This window comes from Salvelinus namaycush, chromosome 4 (assembly GCF_016432855.1).
Source record: "Salvelinus namaycush isolate Seneca chromosome 4, SaNama_1.0, whole genome shotgun sequence".
NCBI classification, from domain to species: domain Eukaryota; kingdom Metazoa; phylum Chordata; class Actinopteri; order Salmoniformes; family Salmonidae; genus Salvelinus; species Salvelinus namaycush.
Genome location: NC_052310.1, coordinates 35960559 through 35973480, shown reverse-complemented (window position 1 = coordinate 35973480; position 12922 = coordinate 35960559). Strand labels below are relative to the sequence as shown.

Sequence of the window (12922 nt, the reverse complement as noted above, 5' to 3'; positions counted from 1 at the left end):
GAGAAATTTTAGACAACGACGTAATCTAACAGAAAAACTCATCATAAACTTTGCTGAAAAATACATGTTGTACAGCAAATGAAAGATACACTGGTTCTTAATGCAACCGCTGTTAGATTTAAAAAAATAACTTTAGTAGAAAGCACAGCATACAATAATCTGAGACAGTGCTCAGCCATTCTCCGCCATGTTGGAGTCCAAAGAGTCCACAAAAATACGAAATAACATCATAAATATTCCCTTACCTTTGATGAACTTTCATCAGAATGCAGTGCCAGGAGTCCTAGTTCCACAAAAAGTCGAATTAGCAACTTTGGCTAGCATAGTGGAGCGCACATGTCCATGAACGTTTGGCGCATGGAACGAAAAATTCCAAAAGTCATAATAAAAGTCGAATAAACTGGTCAAACTCAGTTGAAAATCCATCTTTAGGATGTTTTTCTCATAAGTATCCAATAACGTCCCAGACGGAGCATTTCTTCGTGTCTACCTAACGCATTGCAGAAAAAGATATGGTGCTCCCAGGTGCGCAGCAAAATACTGCCAATATGGCTGACCTGTCACTCCAAAAGCTCTCATTCGGTCCCACATCAGGCTAGACACCTCATTCAACGTTCTACTGCCTGTTGACATCTAGTGGAAGGCGTATGAAGTGCATACATATCCATAAATAAAAGGCAATTGAATAGGAGCAGCCCTTCACAGAGACCCATTTCAGAATTTTCACTTCCTGTTTGGAAATGTGCCTGCCAAATGAGTTCTGTTTTACTCACAGATATAATTCAAACAGTTTTAGAAACTTCAGAGTGTTTTCTATCCATTAGAATAATAATATGCATATCATATGATCTAGAACAGAGTACGAGGCCGTTTAATTTGGGCACTATTTCTTCCCAAAGTGGAAATGGCGCCCCCTACTACCAACTACAGGCACAGCCACCAATATGCCTTGTGGGAACATATTTACCCTTAGGCAATTTAGAGCTGCGTTTCTCAACTCCAGTCACTTAACATAGGGTCAAGAGTCAAGATGTCAAGATGTATTGCACCATCATGCTTTATACCGTGTTCTAATTGACAGCTTAATTTACATACATTGTCTTTTTACATTTTGTTTTAGGCCAGTACAAACACACCTGATCCACCTGGGGTGGGTTTCACAAAGCATCCAAAGCTAACAATGTACTTTATTTCTCTCAACCATCCAGACAAACTTTCGTAGAACAGCAAAGTGCTTACTTTTACTAATTTAATTAATTCACACATCATAATATTATACTTTTTACTCTCTCTTCTGGGTGGCTGGGTAGTGGAGAGAAATAACATACTACTTAAACTACAAAGGCTTTAGGAAACATTTCCACAGATTCATGGGCTGGAATAAAAATGTGCAAGTTAGAATCACTGATATAAACTTTATAAACTAATCATCAGCCATTAACTAGCCTGGTTGCCAGATCTGTTGATGCCTTAGCCAAGGTCTGTTGGAAACATTGGGTTAGCTAAATCACAAAAAGCTTCAAACAGTGTCTAGAGAATGATGACAAGAACATGAAACAAAACCAAGACTTTGAGATAGAGGTAGAGGTTCTAGTGGCTTCTATACCTAAATTGCTTCGCTACAAACTGCAGGTGTGCAAGTTCACATGTCACAGCAACTGCTTTCTCCCTAACAAGGATGACATCAAAAGTTCTGCCATGATGGATGATGATGGCACCTGTATCATGTGTCTAGGAATCTGCTCTTACCATGACCACGACAGGGGAAAAGGACACATGAAACCAAGAAAGAGAAAAAGACCATTCAAAAATTCATGAACAACAACCTGATGCTGGATAATATTGAAGAGAAGTATGCTGTGATGGAGGACAACGAGACCTTGGATTTATAACATTCTATCTGTGAAAAAATCTAGTTCTGAGATAATAATAATAATAAAATGACATGGTATTGTTATAGAGCTTTTCTAGTACCTGGAGTTGCTTTACATAGTTATAAAAATACAAGAAAATATAGCTGCAAGCAGCCATGGCGAGGTTCAAGCCCTATTGCACCACAGTGCCACCATCAGGACAAATTTGACTCATTGCCTTTGGATGATCTACTTCTGTACTCCTTACCACACCTGCCAAATATTAGAACTCAACATCAAAATCATGCTTTTGATTGATTTTGGACAATTTTTTATTATGTTGACTACTTTCTTGAATACTATGTTGATGGCAGATTTGCAATATGGCTTCAGTGAACCAACTTCTTTAAACCCAATATTTTCCAAGACTCTAGCTCAAACATCATGAATGAGCTTTAAATGAATCAGTTTTCCTGGAACATCAATTTATACAAAAATAATTAGGACTCCAGAGTAGTACGTTTTTAGGCTATTCCCCTTCCTGAATTAATTTTCCATGAATTAAGAATGATAGGCCTATCTTCTTATTTTCACAATGCGATGTGGCACATCGTATGTGTAAATGTGTGTCGTCCTGCATTTGAGCTGCTCTTGTCTATTTTTATTCTGTATTGTGTACATTTTTATGTTGTGTGGACCCCAGGAAGAGAAGCTGCTGCTTTTGCAACAGCTAATGGGGATGCTAATAAAATAACAAATAACATTGACAACTCAAATCGTTTTGAAAAATAGCCTTTTAATTAGCCTTCGTCTTACCTAATGAAAGCCTGTAACTGACATGACAAAATAATATCTTTACATTCAATATTGTTTAAACAATCACACTTAATTGAAACTTAAATGATCAATTCCCAGAATCATATAGGCTATGCCACACAGGTTTAAACTTTGTATGGCCTGCGTATGGTCTAAATGAAAGAAATCCTGAATGAATGTAATAATGAACTGACATTGTTTACTTAATTATCGTAAACAAATACTGGCTTGCATTTTTGCAGGCTGTATCCATGCACTGGATTGTTGTCCTCCTTGTCTACAATGACTCCAAAATCCAACCGGGGATTTCACTTGCGCAGCACCTGTTCCCACGATGGTGTATTCCAGCATTATAACCTTTATTTTTTATTTCTCCTGTTACATTAGCCATTTTTGAATGAACTAAGAGTCAGGGAAAATACATTTGTCACCATATTGTCAGGTGGTGGATTGGAGTTTTCTGGTGTGGATGATCAGGGGGCCGGAACATAATTACAAAAAATGGTATACTGCAAATTGACTACAAGAAGCTAAAAAATATATAATATATTACTAACATAATAATTTCAAACCTTGCTTATATTTGTATACTATCACATATAGAGTATTTCTCTATTATGCGTGAGAATACTATTATGCGTGGTGTTTTTTTAATTTTTTATGTCCAACAATTAAAATAAAATAAAACATATAATTTTTTTGTGTTTTTTTTTTTTTTGCTCAGAAAACTTGGAGGGACAATTGGGGAACCCTGGCCTTGGCTGTCTGTCTCACCACTTGCATAATAGAATTCGCAACTCAATTCAACACAATCTCCTGGGTTTGTAAAAAATATTTGAACAGTCAAGCCTCTAGTGCTTTAGATAAGATATCAAATTCATTGTGCGTGTGTGTGTACTGTAAAAACTGCATAAACGATTCAGGCAATTCCTGAACTCATCTCTGAATTTAATTTATTCTGGGTCTATGGTATAGTATAAAGACTTTGCATAAGGTTACCAATTATGCAAAAAAAGTATTCCTTTTTAAAACAACTTCCATCAACTTTGATTGCTGCTCAAGGACTTATGGGTTCAGTCATATTATGTGTTATTTACTTGGAAAAAACATCTACTGTCTGTCCATCCAGATTGGGAGACTCACAATCTTTGGCACAGAAAACGGAAGAAAACTTCTTCAACCTAATGCTAAGCTACAGACATGATGTCGACGTCATAGTGCAAACAAATTGACAACCATGAAGTCTGAGGCAGATTTCATGCTGCCCAAGAAAGATAAATGAGCATCATTAAACTTTACACGGGGACGTCAGTCCGAGAAAAGTATTATCAGGAGCTGAACAAATACGGTTAGAGCGTTTGACCAGTAACTGAAAGGTTGCTGGTTCGAATACCGACAAAGTGAAGTAACTGAAAAATCTGTTGATGTGCACTTGAGCAAGGCACTTGCTAGTCACCGTGCTTCTACATCTGCATTGCTTGCTGTTTGGGGTTTTAGGCTGGGTTTCTGTATAGCACTTTGACATCGGCTGGTGTATAAAGAGCTTTATAAATACATTTCATGATTTGATTGACTTAACCCTAATTTGCTCCAAGGACGCCGTACTACTATGGCTGACCCTGTAAAACAGTGGTCACCAACCGGTCGATCGCGATCTCCAAGGCATTCCTAGTCGACAATAAAGCTTTGCATTCCTATTTTTTTAATTAATTTAGCTCTGTTTGCGGTGGGTGCACTTGATTCAGAAGCCCTAGCGCAGGGAAGCGCAGCAAAGTGTTCCCATTTTGAACCATTTCATGTGTCTGAAGGTAGAACTTTGCCTACCCAGCAGGACCAGAGAACAAATCAAGTGCACCTATAGGCTGTGGTGTAAAGTACTTAAGTAAAAATACTCAAGTATGACAATTGAGTATGTTTTACACCACTGCCTATAGGCCAACCACTGGCCAATCAAATAACTCAGATCACAGTTTCCTTGAGCCATAGAATGTAAAAAGAAGCCTCGAACGGACAGCAAAGTTGATACTGTGAGATTTCAAATCTTGTAAAACCATACTAGAGCGACTCAACGAATACAGCAAACTGAGCAATCGGGGGAGAAGGGCCTCTCTGACAGAGCTCTAGAGTTCTTCTGTAGAGATGGGATAACCTTCCAGAAGGACAACCATCTCCGCAGCACTCCACCAATTAGGCCTTTCTGGTAGAGTGGCCAGACGGAGTAAATGGCACATGACAGCCCGCTTGGAGTTTGCCAAAAGGCACTTAAAGACTCTCAGACCATAAGAAACAAGATTCTCTTGTCTGATGAAACCAAGATTGAACTCTTTGGCCTGAATGCCAAGCGTCATGTCTGGAGGAAACCTGGCACCATCCCGATGGTGAAGCATGGTGGTGAGAGCATGCAGTGGGGATGTTTTTCAGCAGCATGGACAGGGAGACTAGTCAGGATTGAGGCAAAGATGAACGGCGCAAAGTACAGAGAGATCCATGATGAAAACCTGCTTCAGAGCGCTCAGGTTCACCTTCCAACAGGACAATGACCCTAAGCACACAGCCAAGACAACGCAGGAGTGGCTTCGGGACAAGTCTCTGAATGTCCTTGAGTTGCCCAGCCAGAGCCTGGACTTGAACCCGATCAAACATCTCTTGAGAGACCTGAAAATAGCCGTGCAGCAACGCTCCCCATCCCACCTGACAAAGCTTAAGAGGATCTGCAGAGAAGAATGGGAGAAACTCCCCAAATACAGGTGTGCCGAGCTTATAGCTTCATACCCAAGAAGACTCAAAGCTGTAATCGCTGCCAAAGGTGCTTCAACAAAGTACTGAGTAAAGGGTCTGAATAGTTATGTAAATATGATATTTCAGTTTTTTATATATATATAAATTATCAACAATGACTAAAAACCTGTTTTTGTTTTGTGAGTAGATTACTGAATTTAATACATTTTAGAATAAGGCTGTCACCTATCAAAATGTGGAAAAAGTCAAGGGGTCTGAATACTTTCTGAATGCAGTGTAGGTCATTTAAGTGGAGATTGTAAGTTACAGTCACAAGTCACGACCAAAAGTATTGGCACCCTTGATAAAGAGGAGCAAAAAATACTGTATAAAATAATACAAATACTGAGCTATTTTGCATGCTCAAACAAATGTAAAAGTATATAATTGGATACCCATGTCACCCCGCTCCTCCACACATTCCACTGGCTTCCAGTCGAAGCTCGCATCCATTACAAGACCATGGTGCTTGCCTACGGAGCAGAAAGGGGAACTGCCCCTCCCTACCTTCGGGACATGTTCAAACCCTACAGCCGAACCCGAGCACTCCGTTCTGCCACCTCTGTTCTCTGGGCCGTCCCACCTGTACGGGGGTCAGCTCCCTGTCAGCCCAGTCAAAGCTCTTCTCTGTCCTGGCACCCCAATGGTGGAACAAGCTTCCCCCTGAAACTAGGACAGCAGAGTCCCTGCCCATCTTCCGGAAACAACTGAAACCCTACCTACCTTATCCCCACCCCATAAAGAAATTGTGCACTTGTCTTTTCCTACTAGCACTGACTTTGCTGATAACTTCTGTATTGAGGGAAAATGTACTTACTACGACTGTGATATGTGGTTGTCTCACCTAGCTATCTTAAGATGAATGCACTTACTGTACGTCGCTTTGGATAAAAGCGCATGCTGCATGACTAAAATGTAAATGTGAAATGTATACTAATACATTTTTTGCCAAAAACCTGGTTGCCTCTGTCAGGAAGCTGAAACATGTCCGAAAGGGGATATTCCAGCAAGAAAATAACCCCAAGCACACATCAAAATCCAAAGAAATGGTTAATTGACCACAAAAGATTATAAAAACATTAACGCTCCAAATCTCAAACGACCACTCAGGATGCATAAAGGCACTCCACCCTCCTTTGTCCTCTCTCCTGTCTGTCTGTCACACCTCAGAGGTGTACATGTGACGCTCTGAGGGCACTGTGGCATGAGCCGCAAAATTAAACCCAGAGTCTTTCCTCCCCATCCTCTCCTGCCTTTCCTCTCCTTTCTGTGAAAGGCCTCTTTCCAGACAGTTTTCATCCTGTCTGCAAACAGTGCTTTTCAGCACCAGCTGGGGAGCATTAAAAAATTACGCTCCCCAAAGCCCAGTGCAATTGCTCCGGGTTTTGTCTACCCATCCGCTTCTCTGAGAATGGATGGAGGGATGGAGGGATAGAGGGAGAGAGGAGGGAGGGGGAGGAAGATTAGTTGTGAACACTCCACATGCTACGACTGAAATCGGACAGGCAGTTCAACTCACTGCTGACTAGTGTTCCTGGAGGAAAGATGTGATACTGAATGTTACAACTGTAACAGATGTGACCTCAACAGAGAGGTCACATCTGGATTGTGACGCTGAGAATTTCCTCTAAATGTGTGACGTGTTGAGGGATAAGTGAAAAACGAGGTCACATTGGGGAATTTAGGTCATGAAACACTTTCTTTTCAGAGTGATGCTAAGTTCATTACATGTTTAAATTGTCAATTATAACACGAGCTTTGCATATTTGCAAGGCAAAATGTAGTGATGAGTTTCAGACATACCTCTAACCTTGCATGAGGTACACCAGGCTTTGAACTCAGAAACAGCCCTGCTTCACTCTTGAAAAAAATAAGTGTTTAAATATCAGGATATACAGTAGCCTAAATAAGAGGAAATGTATCTGTCAGTCAATTTACATTACATTTAGGTGAGAGAATATTAATTTCCCCACTGTATGACCGCACAAACATACACACACACACATATTCACACCCATACAAACACTCAAAGACACTCACATACAATATATAATCACACTGTGTGCACATACAAAACATATGCAGCACACATTCATACTTACACACTAGCACATACAGTAGTGAAATACATTTGCATACACATTTGTATCAGACAAATACTCACATACCTTCCTTGACACACATGCACTCTCTCACACACACGTACTTCCACAGGTAAGGAATGTTAAGGGTACACCATGCAGTAGAGGGCTTTGTATAGGAGGTGCTGGACAGGTCACAGAGCCCTCCTCATTGTGGAGGGAGTCAGTTTGTCTGGGGCTTGATGAAATCCTCCACCTGTCCTCATTCATCAAGCCCTGAAAACATACTAATTATGCCACACCTTCAGCCTAACAGCAGAGGACAGACACTCAACCCAACTCCCTGCTCCCATGGAACACAGGCCCTCACATCACACCTCACTCACAGACTAGGCTAATGTATGCTTTAAATACAGCCGCATTAGTACTATATTGATATAAGGCCTTGGGACTTCTCTGCTGTCGTAATATGGACAACATACAGAATGACTGTAGCACTCCAACGATGTGATGTTTGTATAGGAAGTCCAGCTGCCCGCCAGGTATTGCTATTGTATTATGACACGCTGTCTCTGGAAGCTGTTGCGTTTCTTTCTCAAGGCTTTTCCCCTGGGCTTGTCCTTCCTTAATTGGGATAATTAGTGTGAGTTTAGTCATATCGTTTCCAAGCTATTCCGTATTACAGTGAGACAGAGCACGTCGTCATGTGCATCCATCCAGGAAGAGCTCTTTAAAGCAAATGACAAGATGGAAGTCCTCCAACTGACCGTGTTTGGTCTTCAATGGTCAGGTGGAGACGAGTAACCCCCCCCCCTCTCTGAAACCCCCTCCCTCCTAATCAGCCCATTCCGATATCTCTCCGGTTTGTCCTGACATCAGTCAGACGCAGAGCATCGACTCTCTGGGGGGAAAAGATTGGTCAATTATGGCGGCTGCAAAGATAAAAGTGCCATTATCTGAGTGGTGGCGGCCATACGTTCATCCAATTAATGAGGGCTTTGCAACAGTGACGAGGACCAGACAGAGAGGGACCACTCCTCCCTGCCTAGAGCGAACAGAAGGAATAGTCAACGATCTGTGGAGACGGAGGCAGCCCGGCGACTTAAAGTGAATTGATCTTCATTACCTTAATTATGGCTGTAATGTCGAGCTGTCAGCTGAAAAACGGGCCACACTGTTGAATGATATTGTCAGAACGTACCCTTTTAAGCGATCTGCTGACCTTGAAACTAGCAGTGAAACTGCAGTCTGTGCCAAAGTGAGCCTGGGTGAGGGAGGTTTGTGTGTGTGTGTGTGTGTGTGTGTGTGTGTGTGTGTGTGTGTGTGTGTGTGTGTGTGTGTGTGTGTGTGTGTGTGTGTGTGTGTGTGTGTGTGTGTGTGTGTGTGTGTGTGTGTGTGTGTGTGTGCGCGCATGCAGATAACGTCAACATCTCAATTAATCCGAAGGTTTCCGACCACTTTCCTCATCAAACTCGAAAACTCAACCATACACTTGTCACGACGTGGCCCTTTTGGGGTGTATATCGTGGCTCCCCCCATCTCTCACTCTCTTTCTCAGGTTTTACAACGGTCATAAATTCCTGCTAGAAACTCTCTCTCTTCGCTGCCATGGAGTATGGAGAGAGAGACCCTATGGAGAACAAAGACATTCTTCTTCCCAAAACTCCTAATCCCCAAAACTGGAGAATTAAACAATATTTATATTTTTGAGAATGTGGGAATGGTCCGTGGACACTGAAGGGACAGTCATGTTGAGTGTGCTTCATTTGGTGATCTACTGAAGGACAGGAAACGCACAGAACTATATTTCTTAAAGTGTACATTTCCCAGCTGTCAGGTTTACTTCTGAATGTTGTATAAGATGGATGAATAAGTATAAGAATACTTTTGAAAAGATAACAATGTGATTTAGTCTTCTTAATTGCTTGTTTTATGGTACCTTATACACAGTCAATAGCCATGCCCAGGTGGGCACAAACATGAAGAGATGGCCCCTTTTCTACCCAAGTATAAAAGCCCCTGTGACGCAATTCACGCCAGACCACGCAACCACGGTGTAAGCTAAGGTTGCAAATGGTTGAATTTCTAAGACCAGAAAATATAAAGTGGTAGCTACATGTTGAAATGGTTGGCACTACAACTCCACCAAAGGACAAGCCCATGCAGCGTGGAGCATTGGCTACACGGCTAGAAATGGTTAAACTCTGAGACTATCGATTCACTACAGAAGTAAGAAATCCAACTACCAGTCTGCAGCCGGAAATGTACAACCGCCGAAACATTTATTCTATGCGACAACCATGGGTACACCTGACTTATCCATTATGAACACAACAAGAGACTTTTTGTCGATTGACTCTCCAGCAGACGAACCGGCGACCACAAGACAACACTTGTAAATATGTAAATTGCAATTTATTTTCGAATGAGCGGTCGTTCATGTAAAGTATTAGCAATTTCTATGAGCGTAGTTATCAGCTATGAGTTTCCCGCTCTTGAGCGGTCCACACCCCTTTTCCTTTGTCTACCAAGCCGTCATATCGGTTTCGTCCGCTAGGGACTTTTTCTTTGTATCATGTAATACCCCATGTATGACCTAATTGTGTGTGTTTTCATGTATTTCTGTGACTTGATTAGTTAGTAAATAAATAATTAAACCAATTTGTATATCGCTGATTCATAATTTATGCTAGGGTTCGTGCAGATATCCAAGGGTTTGCGATGTTCAGTAATGAGAACTGATGAGGTACAATTCATTAATAAGCGACTGTTTTGATAAGATATGAAAATATCTAAAGAGTCGAGTCAGGAAATAGAGACTCTATAAACATTTTCCCGTGGTTCCCCGACTTCCTAGTTAATTAAAGTTTACATGATTAGTTTAAGCACGTAATAATAATTACACAGAGAGAATTGATTTGATTAAATAACAGTCTTCACATTTAATGATAGTCACAGACACAACACACTCATCTGACCTGACCCCAGATCGAATTTTGAGTGTAGGTGTATGTGATCCAATCACCCTGTCCCCGCCAGCACCCAGATGCTTACCTCTGCCCTTGTGTTTGAATAAACAATCTCTGAGATGGCCGCATCTGTATAATATGTGTCATAAAGCTGCCACCCTGCTCTCTCTATGTCCTGACCCCCATTCCCAAGGGAGGGGGTAATGGGGGCATTGTGGTGACAGTGTGTCCCCCTGTCGGTCAGTCGGGTGACATGCCTGGTGCCCTTGTCCTGCTTCACTCACTCCTCAAGATGCCTGTCCCCATGCTCCCCCAGCCCTGTACATGTAAATGAGCCAAGATGCATTGCTGCAGGATGCCATGCTCTTAGCAAGGCTAAGTGTATGCATAACCTCAGCACTGACTGTCATCTGGGACTGTAATAAACATATTTATGTTTTTCATGTGACACATTCTCTTACATTGTCATATTTGTTCAGAGGGATTTTAGCGTAAGCTTGAAATGAAGTGATCAAAAAAAGGAACGCTCTTATTTAAAACGTATCTACCCCCAACTTCACGCCATAGTCTTTAGCATGTAGTGCAATAGTAACATAGTGATAGTAGTAACCCTTTGTGATAAAACAAATTAATTACATCATGTATCGAAACAAAGTGGAATTTGTCATTAATTTAAAACCTCTTAGATGTTAAGTTCCCTATACAGTATTTGGGACTTTGAGCAGTTCTGGACCAGTTCCGACTGATAATTCTGTTTACAATGCGCTCTGTAAATGGTGCAACATCATTTGCATTACAATCTCAAAAAGCACTGGTTGTTCCAATTCATACACGCTATTGCAAGCTCAGTTATCAGTTTCACGGACACAGGAAATTGTCTATTTGCATAAGGAGCGACAAGTCATAATTTCTAGCCTATCCAGACAAAATAACGATTTCTTGTGCCTGTGAAACTCACAGCTGCGCTTGCAATAGTGCATATTGCATATAGCGGATGCAACAATAGTGATATTCTCAGATGGATTTATAGCTGTCGACAGGATTTATTTTTATTTTTTTAAATCATACAATTTAATCAAGACCACTTTCTCTTGGTCACAGACAGACGAAATCACGTTGTGCTTGAAGCTGAAGTTGTAACGCAGCCAGTGTGACTCAGCATCAAGACCACGTGGAACACGTGTCAAACTCATTCCACGGTTGGCCGAGTGTCTGCGGGTTTACACTCCTCCCTTGTAATTGATTGATGAATTAAAGTCACTAATTATTAAAGAACTCCCCTCACCTGGTTGTCTAGGTCTTAATTGAAAGGAAAAACCAAAAACCCTCAGACACTAGGCCCTCCATGGAATTAGTTTAACACCCCTGTTGTAACGAGACTGCACACGTATGAATGGTGTCTCAGCACGTCTCAGAGGACGTTTGGGGGGGAAAAAGTCTCTTTCGTCAGTAATATGAAATGGTACCAATATTGTATGTCACTAAGTATGATCATATTTATTTTACAGATATAAGAAAGGTGACATTTGATAGTAAGATGTTTATAATTTGATTGTTACTAAGCATTTCAGTCATTTGAAGCCCGTTTGCACCACTTTTGTTGAACAGGAAAGAAATTTAAAAAAAAATCTTCATATTTTCATAATACTTCTACTGCGCTTGTGTTTTCAAAGGTGAGGACATGTCAACAATCTATAAAAAAAAAAACTAAAAAGAGACTTTTCTAAAACTATGCAGCATTACCAGTTATTGTTATTACTTTTGGATATGTCTATTTATGCAGAAATCTACATTTTGCCCTATCATTCAAGAGGTATTAAACTGAGTAATTAGCTCTTGCTGTGTGGGCAAGTGAGGGTTAATGTCATTTGAATTCTAATGAGATGTAAATTTATATAATAGCCTTTTATCATATCAGTTTCTCGATCAATCTGTTGGCTGAAACTGAGATGCAAATGTAAATCATTTGGAAATGTGTAAATGAACCTTGCGCTTCCCATTACAATTAACTTCACCTTAACAAGCCTCTACCTCATATATTGAAACCAATAGATGGATTTGATTCACTTATAACTTAATGCTGATGTGTCATTACTTCTTCTCGTTTTAGTGTGTATTTTAGAAGGTGTGTGTGTGTGTGTGTGTGTGTGTGTGTGTGTGTGTGTGTGTGTGTGTGTGTGTGTGTGTGTGTGTGTGTGTGTGTGTGTGTGTGTGTACATGCATGTGTGTGTATGTATGTGCGTTCGTGTGTGTGTGTGCGTGCATGCCTGTGTGCGTGCATAGGTGTGTGTTTGTCTGTTTGTTTGTGTGTGCATGCCTTTGCATGTATATGCGCATGTGTTTGTGGGGTGCATCATGCCCCTTCACAGCAAGCAGAACTGTAATTAAAAATGTTGCCCTCACGTCAATATCTAGTTTCTGCTCA

At 40.9% G+C, this 12922-nt stretch overlaps 1 protein-coding gene across 1 annotated transcript in view; it reads right to left on the bottom strand.

The window, feature by feature from the left end:
• LOC120045594 (DNA nucleotidylexotransferase) overlaps nucleotides 1–12922 on the bottom strand; it is a 156480-nt gene that overhangs the window by 46165 nt on the left and 97393 nt on the right. The gene's annotated exons all lie outside the window — the stretch shown is intronic.